The 20603-nt window shown below is 37.5% G+C and overlaps 1 protein-coding gene across 1 annotated transcript in view; it reads right to left on the bottom strand.

Moving 5' to 3' along the window:
* Positions 1 to 20302, bottom strand: part of OTUD7A (OTU deubiquitinase 7A) — a 431043-nt gene extending 410741 nt beyond the window's left edge. The window contains exon 1 of the mRNA XM_044665393.1: positions 20099 to 20302. The gene's annotated coding sequence lies outside the window, so the exon portion shown is untranslated. The remainder of the gene's footprint in view (positions 1 to 20098) is intronic.
* Between the last annotated feature and the right edge of the window lie 301 nt (positions 20303 to 20603).

Here is a 20603-nt window from a genome sequence, read left to right as displayed (position 1 = left end):
AGTGATATACAAAGATAGTCATACCCCAAATTCTACCATCTCCCACAAATGTACCACCCTCCATTTTTGAGAATTTGGAAATTCCCTTATCTGATCATAATCTATCAACTTTTCACTTATCCTTGTGCCTTCCCTTACCAAATCCTACTCCTCGTCCACATCATATCCTTCAGTACCTTAACACTTCAATTCTTTTCCAGACCTAATTCACAATACTAACCATTCTCTCCTGTTTTTCTCCTTTTGAACTTCAATGAATTAATTCAACTCTACACTGTCTAACCCTCTTGAATTCTTGAATCCCAAACCCTCTGATTTTGTGGATTGTATTCTGTCAAGCCGTAGCCTTGATCATTCCCACCATCTGCCACCTTTGCTGCTACATACATTCTCCTTGACAAAGTTGGTAAAATCATGAAATTGTTCTGATTGGGTACACTACATATTTGTGTTATACAGCCTCAACTGGGCCCTCACTGCTGCTTAGCTATTTTATCATACTTGCCCAATCAACTAACCATCCCAATCTCCATAGTAGCTCTTCAAAACTCCTCATAAATCCCAAGGCTCTCTGTCTCTCACCCTCTCAGCTGGGAACTTTTGACTCATATTTTACAGAAAAAAAATTGAAGCCATTCACCACGAGTCCCCCCTTTTTCCTTTCTTCCTCATGTCACCATTCATATGCCTTCTACCACCATCTCCTTCACCTCTGTCTCACATTACTCATTAAAAAGACTAATCTGCTCAAATGATTACATTCTATCCTACATCCACCAACACATTGCCCCCTCTGTCAACCTCATTCTACCACTTAATTTCACTGCTAAAATATTTTATCTTATTTTTCTAAAGTTTTATTGATATTTTTGTTTCTTACATAACCACAGTATTTCATGTATCCCTCCTCTACCTTTTCCAGAAATTAATCTCATCTGACAAATAGCATTTTTTGGAAAAGAATTGAAGGAAAAGTCAGCATAATTTATCAATACATTAAAACAAAGTCTGAAAACATGTGCAATGTGTAACAACTGTGGATCTCCCACAATCACAAAAGAGTAGGTTAGGGATGTCTTCTCATATATCTTCATATTAGTCTCACTTAATCTGTATAATTTTGCTACATATACTTTAGAACTTTTTTAGAACTCTTTCCATTTACATTACTGAAGTTACTGTATAAATTGTTTCCTTGGCTCTACTTATTTCACTCTGCATCATTCCATACAGATTTTTCTAAGCTTCTCTGTATTCACCACACACATCATCATTTCTCATAGCATAGTATTATTCCATTACATTCATGCACCACAATTTGTTTAACTATTTCACAATTGATGGGTATCTATTCTGTTTGCAATTCTTAATTACCTCAAAAAGTGTTGCTATAAATGTTTTGGAGTTTATAGGGCCTTTCCCCCTCTTACCTATAGCTTCTTTGGGTTAAAAACTCAGTAATATAATCTCTGGTTCAAAATGTATCAACATTTTACTCACTTCATTTGCATAATTTCACATTAGTTGTACCATTTTATAGCTCCATCAACAATATGTGCCTATCTTTCCACAACCCTTCCATCACTGAATATTGCCACTATTGTCATTTTGTCCAATTTTCAAGGTGTGAGGGGAAACCTTGAGATTATTCTGATTTGCAGAATAATCATTCTTACTAGTGATTTGAAACATTTTTTTCATGTGGTTTTGTATTTTTCAATTCTTTTGAGAACTGTGTGTTAATATTTTTAGATAATTTATCTATGGGGGAATCCCTATTAAGTTATCAATTATTTACATATCTTGGATACCAAACCATTATCAGAGAAATTTGATACAACAATTTTTTCCCATTTGACCACTCCCTTTCTTATCCTAGATGCATTAATGTTGTCTGTACAGAAGCTTTTGAATTTCAAAATCTCTCTTCTGCTGTAAATGCAGTATTATGTTCCTTTACTTTAATCTTTTTTCAAAAGTTGACCCTCTTCCCACTGGCTCTCTTTCCCTCACCCTGATCCCCCTTCTGATTTGATACCTCTTTCCCTTTAGTTTTATTTATTAGATCCATTTTCTTTTTTGCTTTCACATGATTATATTAATTTTCTCCTTCATTTTTTTCCTCCCAATTAGTCAAGTAAAATCCCATTTCTCTCTTCTTCAGCTAGTCTTATTCCTTAGTTTCAAAATTTCATTTTTTGTGTCCCTTTCCAAAAAGCATTTATCTCACTTTCTTCATTATACATCTTCTCTTTCTATTTCCTCTAGATTCTTATTCTCTGATTCATGACTCCCATAATTATTTGGTCTCTCTCTCTTCTTTGTATTCTTCATGCAATTAAAATTTCCAAAGTATCCATTCTAGGCTCTCTACTCTAGTTACTTCCCATCACTTCTTATGGGGTTTGTCCCACGGACTCCCTTCTTCTATTGTGCCTAACTTCCAGAACAAAGCTGGTTATTACAGGTATCAGAGAGGACACTGACTTACATTAAGTCCTATACCTATAAGTCCAATATATACCTATATATTGACCTATATGTTCTCTTATTGGCCTTTTTTTTCTACATTTGCCTGGAAATCTCTCTGTCCAAGATTTCTACTACTACAGGTGCCAATTACACCCAAGAGTTCCAACTCCTCCACTCTCAGTACAAGCAGACTTTCCAAGTCCCCTAGTTGCCTTTATTAGATCTTCATCCAGATCACACCCTCTAACTCTAGGTGTCCCACAGAGTTCTGTCCTGGGCCCTCTTCTCCTATGCAGTTTCATTTTGTGATCTTATCAACTCCTATGGATTTAATTACCATCTCTAAACTTACAATTTTCAAATATACCTATCCTGCCCCAATCACTCTTCAGGCACCCAATTTCAGATCTCCAACTACCTTTCAGATATCTCAATTTGGATATCCATTAGAAATCTTAAACTCAACATGTCCAAAATCAAACTCATTATCTTTCATCCTAAGTTTTTCCCACCTCCTTTCTTTTCATCCTTAGAGGGCAACCCCATCTTCCCAGTGGTCAACCTTGCAACCTAGGAGTCATCCTCCACTCTTCACTATCTCTCACTGAACCCTTCCCAATATACTATCTGTAGTCAAGACCTATTGATTTCACTTTTGCAAAATCTCTTGAATAAGTCCCTTTGTTTCCTTCCCCCAACCTGATACACACCCTTATTACTTTATGCCTGCATGACTCTAATTGCCTTCTAGAGGATCTGCCTATCTCAAATTTCTTCCCACTCTAATCCATCTCCTATTCAGCCTCCAAAGTGATTTTCCTAGCCCAAGTCTAACCACATCATACCCTAACCAAACTCTAGTGATTCCCTATGACCATCTAGATCAAAATCAAAATCCTTTATTTGCAATTCAAAATCCTTCATAATTTAGCCTTTTGTTATCTTTCCAATTTTCTTACACCTTTCTCCCTTGCCTTGTAAAGATCTTCAATCCAAGGACACTAGTCTCCTAAAGGTTCCACAAACAAGTTGCTCCATCTCTTGACTCCTAACATTTTCTCTGACTCTCCTCCACACCTGTTCTCCCATCTTTAACTTTGTCTTCTCTCTTACCTGACTTCCTTCAAGTCCCAACTAAAATCCTATCTTCTATGAGCAGCTTTTCTTAACCTCTCAGTTCTAGTGACTCAACTTTCAAAATTATTTCCTATTTATCCCTTATATTGGTATTTTTTTTTGTTTTTACTCATTTGTTTGGTTGCTGTCTCTTTTTTTTCTGGGTTTTGTTCTAGCTTTATTAGGAGTCCGAGGAGTGAGGCTTTTAAGAATTGAATGAGGCTCCAATGGCAGAGGAAGGGGCTAGAAGAAGGAATAAATGAAGCCAATTCTAAGATGGGCAGGGATTGTTCTTTAGAGATGGGGAAGGGGTGAATGGGGAAAGAGAATAAATAAGAAGGGGTGGGGATAGGATGGGACCTGTACTCAAAGGAGGGAGGGGAGTATAAGGCAGAAAACTGCCAGGAAAGGGATCAGAAAGGAAGGAACTTTCTGGGAAGCACAAGTTGCCATCAGGGGCCATTTCAGTTGTCATTTTCAGTAGCTGACAAATATGTACTTATTTGTACTGATCTGTTTGCTTGTTTTTTCTTCTGTTAGATTATATGCTCATTGAGGGCAGGGATTTTTCTCTTGTGTATCTCCAGTACTTAGTACAGTTTCTGGCCCATAGTAAGTATTTGATAAATGTTTACTGACAGATTTTAAAGCAGAAGGTTTGTTTGCTTAAAAACAAAAAGCAACATGGAGCAAGGGAAAAGACATTGAATTTGGATTCAATGAACTTGATTTTGAATTCCAGCTCTGACACTATTTACCTTTGGCCAATTATTCTACCTCTGTGGGCCTCAGTTTCTTTTTTTATAAAATGAGATTAAACAAGATGACCTCTTCAGTTCCATCTAGTTCTGAATCTCTATTCCTATTATCTTAAATTCAGAAATTACTAAATGCCAAGTGAAATCCAGGAAACACAAATATCCCCAAAAAGATAGTCTAAAAAAAAAAACAATAACACCCTTTAAGAGAAAGAATACAAAAAGCAGGAGAGACATTTAATGCCTCTGCCACTTCATAATCACTATAAAACCTAGCAATGTTTTCATATTAGACAGTTACTTTGGGGACGTATGTCAGATTTCTCATCTGCTCTAACCTTGACAAAACACAAGGAAACATCTTTCATTTTGTAGAATCAGAGCTTGAAGGGATCATTTAGCTTCACACTTGAAATCTCAAAGGTCACTTCGAGCAATTCCTACCCTAAGAGGATGCCTCCATTCCATTATACCTAACAAATAGCATTTCAGGCTCTGCTTAAAGACCTCATTTTATCTGGTATATATTTTGCATGTGTACATTTTGTTTCTCATGATAAATCGTTAGCTCTTTGAGAGCAAAAACTGCTTTACTATATTATCCTTGTGTCCCTAACCCCGATACAATTCCTGCCACATAAGAATGTAAATGATCATTGATTGACTTAATATCTCCAGTCTGACCTGTTCATTGTATGTATGATAAAGTTAAAATTCTAAGAGGCTAACTAACTTGGCCAGTCAGTTGTGGCAAGGCTGAAATTGTAACTCATATTTCCTGACTCCTAGGTCCAGTATTCTCTCTATAATTATTCCATGCTCCCAAATGAAAATGGATTATTAAGAATGATCTCTCACAGGCACTCTGGGAACTTGCTAGGATTGAAGGAAGGCCAGCATGGGATTCAAAACCAGCTGCAGGCATTCTCTCTGCAGATATTCAGGGCTAGAGATTACTTCTCAGGTGTTTTTTTAAAATGTGCATAATATATATGTATAAAGATTAAAAACTATAACCCCTATGAGTTCATAGAAGTATATAGAAAGGTTTTCTAAATAAAGGCAATAATTTTTCATACATAAAAGTCCTAAAATCACTAGGGCCATAGACACAGTGAAAAAGAATAAGATTACTTTTTCCAAAAGGAAAAAAAAAAGGAGAGAATAAATGTAAAAAGCAAAGAGAAAAAAATAAAAGGAAAAAGAAAAAGCGACATCCAGATTATCAATCAGAGACCTGCTATTGAGAAAGTCCATTTCAAGGATAGTTCATTGACAAGCATGGTGCCTCACTGGGAGAGGAAGGTCAGTTACTGGGAAGCTTCCATCCTTAAATGTAAATAAATGTAAGTTCAGTAACACAGTTCAAATGACTGAATCTAGTCCAAATAATGGCAATGCTGCAATCAGATTTGGTAAAATCACATCACTTTATGAAGCAAGGTTTGGGGCTTAAAATAGGCATATGGAAACTCAAGGAAGGTGAACAGGTGTAGTTAGAATAGTGTGTGGTCAGACTGCTCTAGGTAAAAACTATACTTGGATCCAGAGGATCTGGGTTCAAACCTTGGCTCTACTGCTTACTACTTGTGTGGCTTTGTTGAAAAGGCTAATTGTTAGAATGAATTGGTTGGACTAGATAATCACTAACATCTCCTGCAGCTCTGTTTATGCTGGAACCAACCTCTGACTAGATCAGGGGTGGGCAACATATGGCTCTCGAGCCATATCTGGCTCTTTCGAGGGCCAGATATGGCTCTTTCTGCAGTAACCATAAAGTCAATTTTTTTCCAGGAGCTGTTACAGGAGCGCGCACTATGAGCACTGTACGGCTCTCACAAAATTACATTTAAAAAATGTGGCGTTTATGGTTCTCACGGCCAAAAAGGTTGCCGACCCCTAGACTAGATGCTAAGCTACCTTGTTCAGAAAAGATGTAGAAGGGGCAGCTAGGTGGATATGGATAGAGCTCCAGTCCTGGAGTCAGGAGGACCTGGATTGAAATCTAGCTTCAAACGCTTCCTAGATGTGTGACCCTGGACAAGTCACTTAACTCCTAATGCCTAACCTATACCACTCCACTCTTCTGCCTTGGAAGCAATATTTAGTATTAATTCCAAAATGAAAGAGAAGGAAGGAAGGAAGGAAGGAAGGAAGGAAGGAAGGAAGGAGAGAGGGAGGGAAGAGGCACCTGGGTGACTCAGTGAATAGAGAACGAGGACTGGAGATGGGAAGTCTTGGGTTCAAATGTGCCTTCAGATACTTCCTAGCTATGTGACCCTAAGCAAGTCACTTAACCCCCATTGCCTAGACCTTACCATTCTTTTGTCTTGGAACCAATATACAGTAGTGGTTCTAAGATAGAAGATAAGGGTTTTTAAAAAAAAAAGGATATAGAGACGTCTGACTGTACCTCAGTAATTACTGGTCTAAACTTACACTTTGCCTACGTGCTTTCATCTTAGTTTTATAACATTATCCCTAAGTATACCTTCTGATAATAAGCAAAGGGGTCTATTTCTTTGAAAATCTGTTAGCTGTTCTTATGCCCCTAGTTTAGTCACTGCTTAGCCCTACTATTTTTAACTTAACACCTTTATAGTCTACTTTCTGCCAAATTCTCCATTCCTGGAAACATTTTGCTGGACTTTTCTGAATTCTCTTCATTTTTTTTTTAAACAAAGGGTGGGAAAGATTTCTGAGGTGTCTGACAGAGTAAAACAATACCAATATCATTTCTCTAGGACTGAGTCCACGCAAGCATTGGCGTCCTTCTTGGTGACATGAAACCCTCAGGCATGCAGCCCCAAATAGCTCTGACCTTCTCCCTGGCCATCATCATGGTGCCAAGGCTCATCTGCATTGTTGTCTGTTCTCACTCAATCTTACTGAAATTACAACAGCCTAGACAGATATCACTCCATTAAAGAGCTCTAAATGTAGCATCATTATGCAAGTCTAAGCATGGGGTGTGTGTGTGTGTGTGTGTGTGTGTGTGTGTGTGTGTGTGTGTGTGTGTGTGTAAAAGAGAAGAGAACAGAACAGAAGAGAAGAGAACAGAAGAGAACAGAAGGAGAGGAGAGGAGAGGAGAAGAGAGAAGAGGAGAGGAGAGGAGAGGAGAAGAGAGAAGAGGAGAGGAGAGGAGAGGAGAGGAGAGGAGAGGAGAGGAGAGGAGAGGAGAGGAGAGGAGAGAGTGTAATTTGGGTCCAAAACTATAATTTAACTGGTATGAAGTACTCACGTTGGAGAAATTCTTTCTTCCAAGAGTTTTTAGCTGAAAGTCAAAGGAAGCCAGGGATTTGGGAGGTGGGAATAAGGAGGCAGAGTGCTCCAAGCATTCAGGACAGCCAGCAAAAATGTTCATATTTAGAGTTATCATGTATGAGGAAAAGTCAAGAAGCCAGTACCTTCTATGACCCTGGGCAAGTCACTTAACTTTAATTGCTTAGTCCTTAAGTGCTTTTCTGCCTAGGAACCAATACTTAATATCAATTCTAAAAACAGAAGGTAAGAATTTTTTAAAAAGAAGAAGAAGCCAGTATCAATGGATTATATCAACCAAGGAGTTATGGTGTTAAAGACTGGAACAGTGGGGAAGGAACCAGGTTATGAAGACCTTTAAAAGCCAAACTGAAGATTTCATATGACCATTCAGAAAGGAACTTTAACATATTTTACAATTTATTGTCAGGCTCATCTCTTTTATTTAATTTTAGTCTCTCCTCTAAGGAAATTCTTTCTCTGAGGGTGTTCAAATATCACTACTGTGACCTTTAATTTTCTACTCTACATTACTGGTCTTTTCCAAAAGAACACAGTTAAAGTTTCTATTGACAAATGAGTGTTTATTACCCAAAGAATCAATGTTGCCTTAATAATTATAAGTTAGAATGGATGAGATTATACTTAACATGTCATTTGGCTTTTAAATATATATAAATAATTACCTAATTTTTCTTTGAAAATTCACATTTTTAAGTGATATTTATTAGTTAATTGCTAAGTTATCTGCTGTTGTCTCAGTCATAGCAGAGCCAGGCAACAAGACAATTCACAGAAGTGCTGATCCATTGGTTTAAAAGGCAAAATGTTTCAGACTTAGAGTTCATAGAATGTATCAAATTTCAGAGACTTGGAGAAATTTAACAACCTCAACCTGATCTTTCACAATATAATGGCTGAAAAATCCCAGAAAGAGAAAAAATGCTATATCTCATTTCCCAAAGACAACTAAAATATTTCGTATTATACTAATTCACTATTAAACTTTAATATTTATTTCAGCCCTCAAAGTTGATGAAAGATAAAAAGAAAGAACAAAAAATGAAAGTAAAGTTATTCTTTTCAGATGAATGATGGATGCTTCCTTGATTAACTAGTCGATATTTATGACTACTCAATGAAATGCAGACTACCAGAAATTGCCTTTGAACCTGAAAGAAAAGGAGTAGAAAAGCATAATGTTTTATCTGAGCAAAATAAAAATTAACATCAAAATGAATGCCCTATTTCTATGCAAAGATGTTTATTCTTCATTTGTAACTTCTAGGCTGGCACTATGCTGTGGCATTTTGAATATTTTCCAGGTTTTAATCAAAGCCACATAAGTTTATCAAATGTTCAAAATAAAATACACTGATCTTATACTAATAAATTCTAAATGCTAAGCAGATGTGCCCAAGTGGGGGGAAGAAATTACTCATTTCAGAATTGCCATATAATAAGGTACTAAGGAGCCTGAAAGAACTTTCCTTTGCCTAAGATTACTTCTTCCATTTTGTACCTAAAACTACCAGACCATTTTTTGATCACATACTTCAAAAGGCATTGCTTGCCACTTTCTTTACATGAATAATAGAATATCGACAAGAGACATTGGGAAGCCTATCTAAATTAAAATTAAATTGAATTAATTTATAGATGAAGATGTATAAACTTTGTGTAGTTGACCAAAAGATTAATTGACAAGCTGAAGTCCAAAATACTTCACGATGACCAATAAATTTAAAGTAACCAAGGAAACACAAGTCTTCCAATGATTAGCATTTGTAGAATATCTAATACCATTTTCTAAAAAAGTATATGCTAACTCATTACAACACAAATTTCAAGCCACATTTTACAAACAGATCTAATTTAATATTTCAATTGACACCTAAAATAACCAATTTGTATATACTTGCCACCAAGTTGACTAGACTCACTTTCGAACTTTCGAATACAATTTAATACTGTAGACATGGCTAATGAGTAGTCTGCTCAGTCTCTACTTCTGTGTCATGTTGAATAACATTAATTTTAAAATTTTAAAAGGAAAGTAAGCCATTTCTCTCATTTTTCCATATTCTCCTCCAAGCAAGAGGAAGGAGAGCTCTCTTTGAGTAGACCTTACCTTTCTTTTTTGGGAGAGTATCTCAGAACAGTATCAGACAATCCCTTGGTAACCATTCCTATCAGGACTGAAGAATGGGAGAAGATATAGATAGGTACCAGAAGTTAGGTAGCCATAGCTGGTACAATGGATGGTACATTCAGTCTGGAGTAAAGAAGACTTGCGTTCAAATCCAGTTTTAGACACTTATAAGCCATGTGACTCTGGGAAGTCATTTAATAGCTCTCTGCCTCAGTTTCCTCAACTGTAAATGGGAATCATAATAGCACTTATTTCACAAAGTTGTTATGAGGATAAAATGTGTACTTAGCAATGTCTGGAACAGAGTAGATATCTAATAAATTCTTGTTCCCTCCTTTCCTCTCTCATAGACCCCAAGATTAAAGTTGTTCTGATAGTGGTTTCTCTCAAACTAGTGGGAAGAACAAGGAGGGAGGATGCAGCTGGGTGGCTCAGTGGATTAAGAGCCAGGCCTAAAGATTGGAAGTCCTAGGTTCAAATGTGGCCTCAGACACTTCCTAGTTGTGTGACCCTGGGTGAATCATTTAACCGCCCCCAATGCCTAGCCCTTACCACTCCTCTTCCTTGGAACCAATACATAGTATTAATTCTTAGACAAAAGGTAAGGGTTATTAAGAAGAAAAATAAGAATGGGACAAAATCTACTATTCTTACCCTCCTCATATTCTAACTAATTCATTAAAAAGGAAAATGATTCCCACTATGTAAGTTTATGTGTTAAAAAATGAATGCTAAAAATAGTTTTCATATGTAATTGGGAAAAAAAGGTTTACATGAATCCATATCCTAAAAGAAAGGTTAAAGGTTAAAGCTCACTATTAAATTTCAAGTTCATATCTTAAGGATTAGATAAAAAAGGTAAAAAATTACTTTTATTTTTCTTCTCCACAAATGTCTCTCCTTTCACTTTGTTATTCTTTAAAAAATTCCTTCTTAATATGAATTTAACAAACGTGGCCATTTCAGTCTAGAAGGAACAGAAAAAAGGATTGTGTACGAACCTCTGAACTCTGTTATGTACAGTTTGGTTTTCATTTTAACATGCATATTAAATTTAACATAATAACAACAAAACTACCTCACTTGTCTATGCCCCCTTCTGAACTTATGTCTGTTCTCTTTTCTGTACTTTTTAATGTTTCATTGAAATTCTTTTCTTTTTTTTTTTTGCTTCACTATCACTATGCACTACCTCTCCTTCACCCCCACAGATAGAAGCTCTTCTTTGTAACAAATAACTGCAGTTATGCAAAAGAAATAAACACAATGGCTATGTCTATAAACATATGGTCTCATTTGGCACCTATAATCCCACATTCTATCATTCTTGACGTGGGTTCTATATTTAACTCTTTCTTTGGTTTGTCCCTAAGTTTCCTATAAAAGTATTCATCCTACAACCAAGACAAAAAAGAAGCCTCCCCCTAAAAAAATCATGATAATTTCTTTAATTCAACAATTATCTACTGAATGCCTACTGGTTTCCTAACATCATGCTAAGTACTTTAAGAAATGCATAAAGAAGAAATGACACAATTCACCCTCAAAGAGCTTGTAGGACTATGAACTTCCCAAATGCATTATTACTGTTGTCAATGTGTTGTAGTCATAGAATTTAACAACTCTATTGAAGTTCTAAATCTAAGAAGCCAGAAGGAGACCTCAAACAAAAAGCAACCAACAAATGAGAATGTACTTGAATTACCTTAGCAGATAAATTACTCCAAAAAGAATAAAAGTTAGAGCTTTAAAACTCATCAATATGAATTGGTAGACAAAGGGATGAACAAATTGAAACAGAGAAAATTGAATGGACTAAACATTAAGTGATACAAAACTGATCCCCAGGTCTGAATCTGAAGCACCTCAGAGTGTTTCCAATTATCTCAATGGGTATCATGAAATTCTCTAAAGATTCTCAAGACAAAATTAATCATCATCGAAGATACTGAGTAACCACTTCAAAGTTTCATAGAATCTTACAGCTGAGACAATCCTGATTATCTAGTTCAACTCTCTTATTTAAAATAGAGAAACTGAGGCTCAGAAAAATTCAGTGGCATTGTCTATAAAAAGAAAAGCCATGACTCAAATAAGACTGAAATAAATTAGGTTACACAGACTAATTTTATAAGGTAATCCAGGAAGATAAATACAAAGGAATACAGGAAATTATATATACAAACATGCACATTAAAGAAATCCTACAAAAATGTGTCATTAAAACCTAAACCCCACACATTAATGATTCTCTTTTATAAAAGAAACTCATTAAAAAACAAATTGAGAGTAGCAGTCGATTGAAAAAGAATTCAATTTTAAAAATAAATTTATCTATTATATAAGGTATATTTTATATTCCAAGACTATAGTACAGAAGAAAGATTGGTCTACATTAGCATAGCAGATTTGCTCACTGCAGAATTTCCTCGCCAATGAAATCACAGATCTAGACTATAGTTTACGAATAGTTTACAAAAAGCAAATGCAACTAGTTTATAGAAAGTGCTTTGTAAACTTTAAAGCACTCAGTATTAATTATTATTATTATCCTAATGAAGTCACCTTAGAGTTGCTCATGAACATGACAAGTTTATAACAAGAATGCATGATAAATTCCATTGAGATATATAACATATCCTGAAAAGGACAAACTCAAAATGCTTTATAGTGAATAGTGAATGCATTAATTTTCTACGTATCAGCTTAGAGCAAAAGAGATATGTTCAAAGCCTACTTTGAGGAAGATTTGAAGCTTTATGTAAGCGAGCTCTTTCTTGTTACAGAATAGCTCATTTCACAAACTTTAAAGAAGTTAAGAACTGGAGGGAATTTAAGGGAATAACCAGTCCTCTCTACCAATTCTGCATATGAGGAAATCAAGGCATGAAGGCTACTAAGTGAATTGCCCAATCTCTTATAATTAGTGGCTGTCAAGCCTAAAATTCAGAGATCATCCAAGTATGAGTTAAGGGTTACTTACTTCTACCACACCATGCTGGTACTGATTAGATACAATGCCAGTCAACTCAAATGTCCTGATATCACTGCTCTTTTTAAAAACATTAATTATGTGTCGTAAAAGACTTCATAGATAAACAATATCCTCTACCTTGTTACAAAGGGCAATCATCCTCAGTACATTTCCAAATTGTGTAGAATATTTATTGTTCACCTAATACATGTCAGGCACTGTGCTAGGTAAAAACAAAAATGTAAAGGCAAAAAAAAAGAAAAGAAACAGTCTCTGCTGCCGAGCATCTGGGGATGAGGGGGAGAATATACTGTATTCATTTTATACTTTCTGCCTTCTATTTGGAAACTAGATGACAAATACCTGCCAAGCTACTCATCCCTCTGTACTCATCCAATAAGATCTACTAATGCTTATTTTGTCCTTGGTCTGAAAAAAGAATCCCTCAAGCAGAGAATATGATCTACAAGGCAGTCAGCTCTATTAGTTCAAGTGGTTTTAAGGCTTCCTGCAGCATTCTGCAAGAGTGGGGCCTTAGTTCCAGAAGTTCTCATAACTGGAAAATAGGTGGCCTTAATGCTAGCAGGTTCAAGGCTAGAGCTTTTCTGGACTGAGCTCTCTTTCCCTCTGTGAATCTGATATCCTGCAACCTGATCCTTAGCTTGGAGAAGTGGACTTGTGCGGAACAATGTGATCTTTAAAATTATAACATCAACCCATGACTCTTCTTCCCTTTACCTCCAAACTCATAAGCAGTCAACTGCTGAGTTTTATCCATTTTTCCACAACTGTCTCTTGCATCCTCCTCTTTCTTTCCCATTTACACAGTCACCAACCTAGTTTAGACCCTTATCTCTCCCTGGAGATTATAGCAATAGCTTCTTAATTGGTCTCTTTGTTTTCAGTCTTCCCTCTCCAATCTATTCTTCATTCAGCTGCCAGTATAACCTTCCTACATAAACTTCAGGTCTGCCCCCATCTCTCTCTTATTTAAGAATTTTCAGTGTCTCCTGAATGAGCCCTAAGAGAAAATTAAAACTCCTCACTTTTGTGTTGAAAGACTTCTACAATCAAACTTCAGACTGTCTTTCCAGACTTACTGTATATGTAAGCATTTTGCATTACAACCAAACTCATGTCTTAAACCTTTTCCCAAACTCAGCATTCTATCTTCTATCTCAGTGGGAGAACAAGTTTGGAATCCCCCATGCCTGGAACGCACTTCCTACTCACTTCCCTTCCTCAGAATGCTTTGTTGCTTTCAAGTCTCAGCTCAATTAGTGGTGGTTTCCTCCTTGGAAATGAAGGATCTGAGTGATGTGGACTCCAGGGTCCCTTCTAGCTCTAAATCTATGATCCTGTAGTCTTTGGGAAGTCTTTCTTGACAGCTCTAGTTTTTAGTGCTCTCTCCTCCGTGTTCTCTCCTCTTTATGCATCATATCTCCTAGGAGAATTTAAGCCCCTTGAAGGCAGACTCATTATGCATGACTACCCATCTAAGCAATCTTTTCCAAAAGGGTCTTCTCAGCAGCTGTTTTATTTCCCCTTTTCATCTCTATCTTTGCACAAGCTGCATTCCCCAATACACTGCCGGGTCATCACCACCTCTTAGAACTGATCCTTCATTTCCTTCTAAACTAAGATGAAAGGCAGCCTTCAATGTATCCTAGTTGTCCCAGCTGTTAGTGCCCCTCCTGCAAATTACCATGTATTTATAGTGTGTATGTTACATGTTATGTCCCCTAATAAAATGTAAGTCTCTTGAGGGTAGGAATGGCCTTGTTTTTCTTTTTTGTAGCCCCAGGATAGTTTCTCACACATAGTAGGTACTTAATAAAAGTTTTTTGGATTAAATTATGTTCTACAATGAATATGGGAATATGGGTCCAGATTTAGATAACCTTTATGGAAAGCTATAAAGTTATGATCAAGAAATCCAGCCATCTTTGGCTCTAGAGTCAGAGGCTCTAGATTCCATCTCATCTCTAAGGATAACTACATGGCCGTGGGCATGTCTCAACTTCTCCAAGCCTTAGTTTTTTCAACTGTAATTTGAGGTGGTTTGACTAGAAGGTTTCCAAAGTACACATATAATCAACTGAATGAGAGGCAAATGTTTCTTAATTTTAAAATTTACCAAAAGTTTTAAAATAAAGTCTATCACAAATTTATACCACAGGCATTTATTTATTACTATAACATTTACTTCCATTCATATTCTTGTCATTTTTATTTGCTATATGCTTCTCCAAGTGATAGTTCTGATGATATTTTTATTAGGAAGCACAGCTTCCAAGAGCCCTTAGAGCCACCTGTTCCTCTTTTCCAGAACACTATTTTCCAAAATATGTATTAAAAGGCATTTGGTTAAGTGGAAGATATAGTATGAAATTTTAAGACACTTTATAGGGGTCATCTTATAGTTATAAGTAGATATAAATAGTGCATGTGTGTATTATCTATGTATATGTCCCTATATGGTTTTTAAAAGTTAAAGTTTTCATAAGAAAAGCATTTAAATTATTCAAATACCATATGTATGTGTGTATACACACACACACACGTGTGTTCTTTAGTTAAATGTAGTTAATCTGACTTTCAGTATTTGCTAGTTTATTGTGTGTGTGTGTGTGTGATTTCTCTAATTTTGTGATGAAGTCACACATTTAGACTCTTCCCATTTGTGCCTGGGCATTGTGAGGTGCATAAGAAATGGGGAAGAAGAGGACAAGGCGATTCTTTTTTAAAATTCTTTAATCAACCATTCAAATGATTTCTGGCAAATAATAACACCTCCTCTTAGCATAGCCAGATTCTAATAACCATTCTAAGGAACATAGAAATGTTTTACCATCTTATTTGCTTCTATGAAATGTAAGCAAGCAATCCTACTGTGCCATACTTCTTACTGTCTAAGCTCAGCTACTGCAAGTAAAATGCCTTTTTTTTTTTTTTGCCTAATGCCACACATGGGAACATGCTGTTAAATAAACTAGCAAATACTGAAAGTCAGATTAACTACATTTAACTAAAGAACACAATTGCCTTTTTCTCTACCCTCTTCATTTGTTAAGGGGGTAAAGTTTTAAAGGCTAAATGTTTGGCTTTCCTTTACATAAACACAGCAGGAACAACAAGCATGGTAAGAATGGGCAGAGTGGCCCTTTCTATGAGGCTGGAACCGTTAAGTTGCCAAATATCTAGCCAATGCAGTCAAAACACCCAATGTGCTTGTGTGTATCCATCCACCATTCTTCTACTGGTCATTGAGCTTCTGTTTTCAAACATCTGATATATTCTCTCTCCCTCTCCCTCTCCCTCTTCCTCTCCCTCTCCCTCTCCCTCTCCCTCTCCCTCTCCCTCTCTTTCTCTCTCCCCAACCAAGTATTATGGCACAACCTAAAAAGGAGATTCTACATCTGGGTCACCTCAGTGGAAGCTACCTCATTTCTGCCTCCCCCTTTCTCCAAGTCTGCCCTGGAGTCCCATACTGGAACTGAATTTTAGGACTCTAACAGGATACTAAGCAATTCGATTAAGGGTCTTCTATTAAGGGTCAAATAGTTTTCCAGCTCCATACCCCAGCCCTTCTCTTCAATACGATTCTTAGGGTTTTCTTTAAGAGTAGTTTGGTCAAAGACTTCATCAAACCAAGTTCAGCACTCCCCCTGCTGGCACTCCAGGAACTGACTCACCTTATTCGAGGGGTCTAGAGAGATCCATAAGAATGATCACAGCGCCCAAAGGAGTGTAAAAATAAGTCAATGAAATAAATGAAAATTCATGTCAAATTTAGCTTCTTAGAAGTAAAATATTTCTTGCTTTTAAACAATGAAGTGAAAATATTGGAAACACATTAAAGAAAGATTAGCTGGCATCTGAAATAAGTTTTTAAGTGTCTTTTAAAAAGCTATATGAAGAACTATAATTTTCACAAACATGTTAAGGAAACATACCTACAAATGAAAGCATGACATTTTCCTAAATATCTATTAAGGTAGTAATAATATTCATATACCTAACTTCAATATATCTAGAGATCTATGATTTCATCAATGTAGTACTTCTATCAGTTCAGACTGGAACCTAGAGAGGCATTTTCTTACAATGCCAAAGAAAATCACATTTCAAATCAGAGGGTCTATATTCAAATCCTGGTACTGGCGCTTACTATCTGTGCCTTATAATCTAGCCCAAGCTTGGGCAAGTCTCTAAACCTTGCTGGGTTTCAGTTCCTCAAAGGAGAATGGTCTAGGATGATTTCTAAGATTCCATCCAACTCTACATCTGTGATTCTCTCTTTATCTTGATGGACAATTTCATGAATTACCACGGCCAAAATAATTTCAGAACTCAGTTGCCAATCTTCTAGAAATGAACCTCTTCATACTTAGCTAGGCTGGTCCTTGGACCTGACCCATTCTAGAAACTTTTCTATTTGTGTAGAACCTGAAAGAAGTGGAAGCCTCAAGCATCTTCTTCGTGAAGCACATAAATGAGACTTTAAAGAGATTAAATCAACTATATACTGTAGAATTAAATCAACAAAATGAAGCAGCAAGTTTTCAGTGAGCTCATTCACTGTAAAACTTCATCTCTTTCTCATGCTTGAATAGCTGAGTGAAATGAGCACTAGGAATATCCCCAGTTCTGTGGGTTGCCCTCAGTGACCCAGTAAAAAGCCTCAACCTTTAGTTACAGAAGGACTTAATTAACTCTCAAAAAGTATCTTGGTTTCCAAGCCTATTCCATCTTGAACATTTTTTAAAATTTCAATGGCAGGGGATAGCTGATTGGGAGTCAGGCCCAGAGATGGGAAGTACTAGATTCAAATCTGACCTCAAGAAACTTCCTAGCTGTGTGACCCTGGCAAGTCACTTACCCCCCATTGCCTAGCCCTTACCATTCTTCTGTCTTGGAATCAATACACAGCATTGATTCCAAGATGGAAGGTAAGGGTTTAAAAAAATTGTCAATGGCAGTCTCAATAGGAACTGCAACTCCCCAGAAACTAGACAGAAACAAATCATTCCAAAGTAGGCACCCAAGAAGGGCTTTTAATATTAGTATGTTGAAAACCAGAGAAGCAAGGGGCAACATTACTATGGTGGGCTCCTGCAAACTTACTTTCTGGTCTAGGACCTCCTAAAAAAAAGTTCACATGTAGCATGAAGTTAATAACTTCCTGACCAGTTCAGATTACAATAATAATTCAAGGTATGCTTATTGCAATCAATTATGAATTTTCCTTCATTATTAAGCATGAACACACCAATACTTCTGTCTCTATTGAATGTCCTTTGTTTTATAAGACATTATCCTATCCAAAATATTGTCTGGAAATTCTCTTACCTCTGTTACCATAATAGCACTATTACAAAGAAATTTATTATTTGCAACATGTTGCTCTGTGTTTGGGAAATGATCCATTACTATAGAATTTGGATTGTCAACAACCACTGTGGCCTCTTCTTTCTCTTTAATTCTTTAGGTCTTGGTTTCTTAAGTTAAGGAAAATGACAGAAAGAGGCATTAAAAGAAGGAAGAAGGAAACAAAAGCTCCTGTTTTGGTCAATGAGGAGTCTTTGGACTTGATCGTTTCTGAAGTGTGGGGGCCTCAAACTCCCAAAGACTGAAGTCATGTTTTAAAACAATAATCTACTGCTATAGATTTCATTGATGTCACATTACTTTTTTATAGATACAGGCAACAATATGAAATTTGTCATCATCTTTTCCAAACTATTCTGTCTTAGCTGACATCTTCAATTTTAAAAAAGGTGAATATCTAGATGAGAGAGAGTCTGGGTTTTGTGTACATGTGTCTGCAAAGCTTTTCTTTCTTTTTTTTTTCCACTGTGAAGCATAGACAGATGTGATAAGGATCTAACAAGTTTCCATGCAGAACTATTTGGAGGGCTTATTAGTCAATTCCTCCACTCCCCCCCACCTTCCCCCAAAAGCATTCATTTTTCACTTGTCTGAGAGTTGTTAGAGGTCAAGTCAAGAAAGTTGAAAATGAAATGTTTTGGTTTCTGATACATAAAAGCCACTATGAGACTTGCACAGCTATGTCTAGAGGTGGAGTAGATGAAAAGGACTGTGCATAGTGAAGGAAAGTTTCTGTTAATGATGACATCATTGACATTTCCCAAATTTAAAGGGGCATTTAAGGCACAGCAGATGTGATTTTTTCCCCTCCAGTGAAGAGACACTAGAGAAGGCCTCTGGGTACATGGTAAAAAATTTCCCTAATTGTATTGATGCCATTTGGACCAAACCAGAGAAAAATGAACTGTTCATGTTCAGTTACTGTGGCATATTGCCTGTGACATTCTATGCTCCAAGTTAATGAGTCTCCTAAAAGCTTAGACCTAATGTGTTTTTCCGTTTTAAAGAAATACAGAAAGACATTGATCAATGGAAATGTAGCATGTTAAAGAAAATTATAAGGGTCACTAAGGAAATGTAGAATTTGCTACATGGAAGTTTATTATCTAAAGCAAACATTTATTTATATAGGTCCTTTCTGTAATCACATGCTAATCTAGATGAGGGTAGAAGGGAAGGAGGGGGAGGGAGAAAGCAAGCAGAATATGGGAACAAATTCCTGAGTTTGCCTCCTAGATCGGCAGCTCAGGTCTAATATCACACAAATGACGGTTCTGTTACCTGCCAACCCATCAGCTCTCTGCATGAGCAGACACACACACACACACACACACACACACACACACACACACACAGAGGTCTCAACTGGACCCCTTAAAATGCTACATCAAAAGACCTAACAGTAGCAGCAGCAGCAGCCACAGCAGCAAGCAGCAAAACAATAATGAATTCGGTGTGAAATCCTGCAATGCAGAATCCTCTCCGAATCTCATTATTGAATGGAGGTGAGGGAAGTCCATGACAGGGGCATCTCATATAAGTGCAAAGAGCCTGAGGGGGTTACTACTGCATCTGGCCAATAGAAAAAGGGGGACACTCCAGAAGTCAATCCCTGAAACCCCCACCTTTAACCTTTTCCTCACCCTCCCAGTCAAGCACGAGTTCTAACTTCTCTTTCAGTAAGTGGACCCAGGCGTGCACCGGAGGTTGGGGGAGGGGGGCTATCTCCAGTTCTCCCCTCCTTTCCACCCCACGATAAGAGGAAAGGGCACTGAGCGCTCCCGCTGCCACCGCTGCCACCAGTCTCTGGATGCACCACGCTGGGTGGACGGCACACTGGCGACAATTTCGGATTAGCAGCAGCGCACCTGTCCCATCCTCTCTCCGCTGCAGTGACACCCACAGAACCGGGTGACCTGCCTGGCGCCATATACTGGCCCCACTAACGCAAAGAAGAACAGCCAGTTTCTTACCTGCTCTCTACGCCTGCTCCAATCCTTTATTAACCGACTTCCATTTTCTTTTGCTTTAAACTAAAAGGAAATCAAATCAGCTGGTTTGGTTCCCCCCCCTCTTTCTCTCTTCTTTCTGTCTCTCTCCCTTTCCCAGCTGCCGCTCTCAGTCACCGGGATCCTCCTCCTTCTCGTCCTTCTCCTCCTCCTCCACCTCCTTCTCCTTCTCCTTCTCCTCCTCCTTCTCTCTCCCGGTTGCCTGGAGGAGCAGCTGCTTCTCTCCTACACTCACCCTGCAGAAGCTTCGGAGAGATACCCCTCCCCCTGTCCCTGACGTCATCTGGCTGCAAACTCCCTCCCTCCTTTCCCCCCGCCCCAACCCAACACACACCCCTCTTCTCCCTCCTCTTTTCCCTGCAGAAGCCTCTCAGTTAGAAGTGGTTGCTGCCTCCTCCTCCTCCACCTCCTCCTTCTTCTCCTCCTCCTTCCCCATCCTCTCCACCTCCTGTCCCTGACGTCACAGGGC

This window comes from Gracilinanus agilis, chromosome 2, assembly GCF_016433145.1.
Source record: "Gracilinanus agilis isolate LMUSP501 chromosome 2, AgileGrace, whole genome shotgun sequence".
Lineage (NCBI taxonomy): Eukaryota > Metazoa > Chordata > Mammalia > Didelphimorphia > Didelphidae > Gracilinanus > Gracilinanus agilis.
This window is presented reverse-complemented; position numbering and strand designations above follow the sequence as displayed.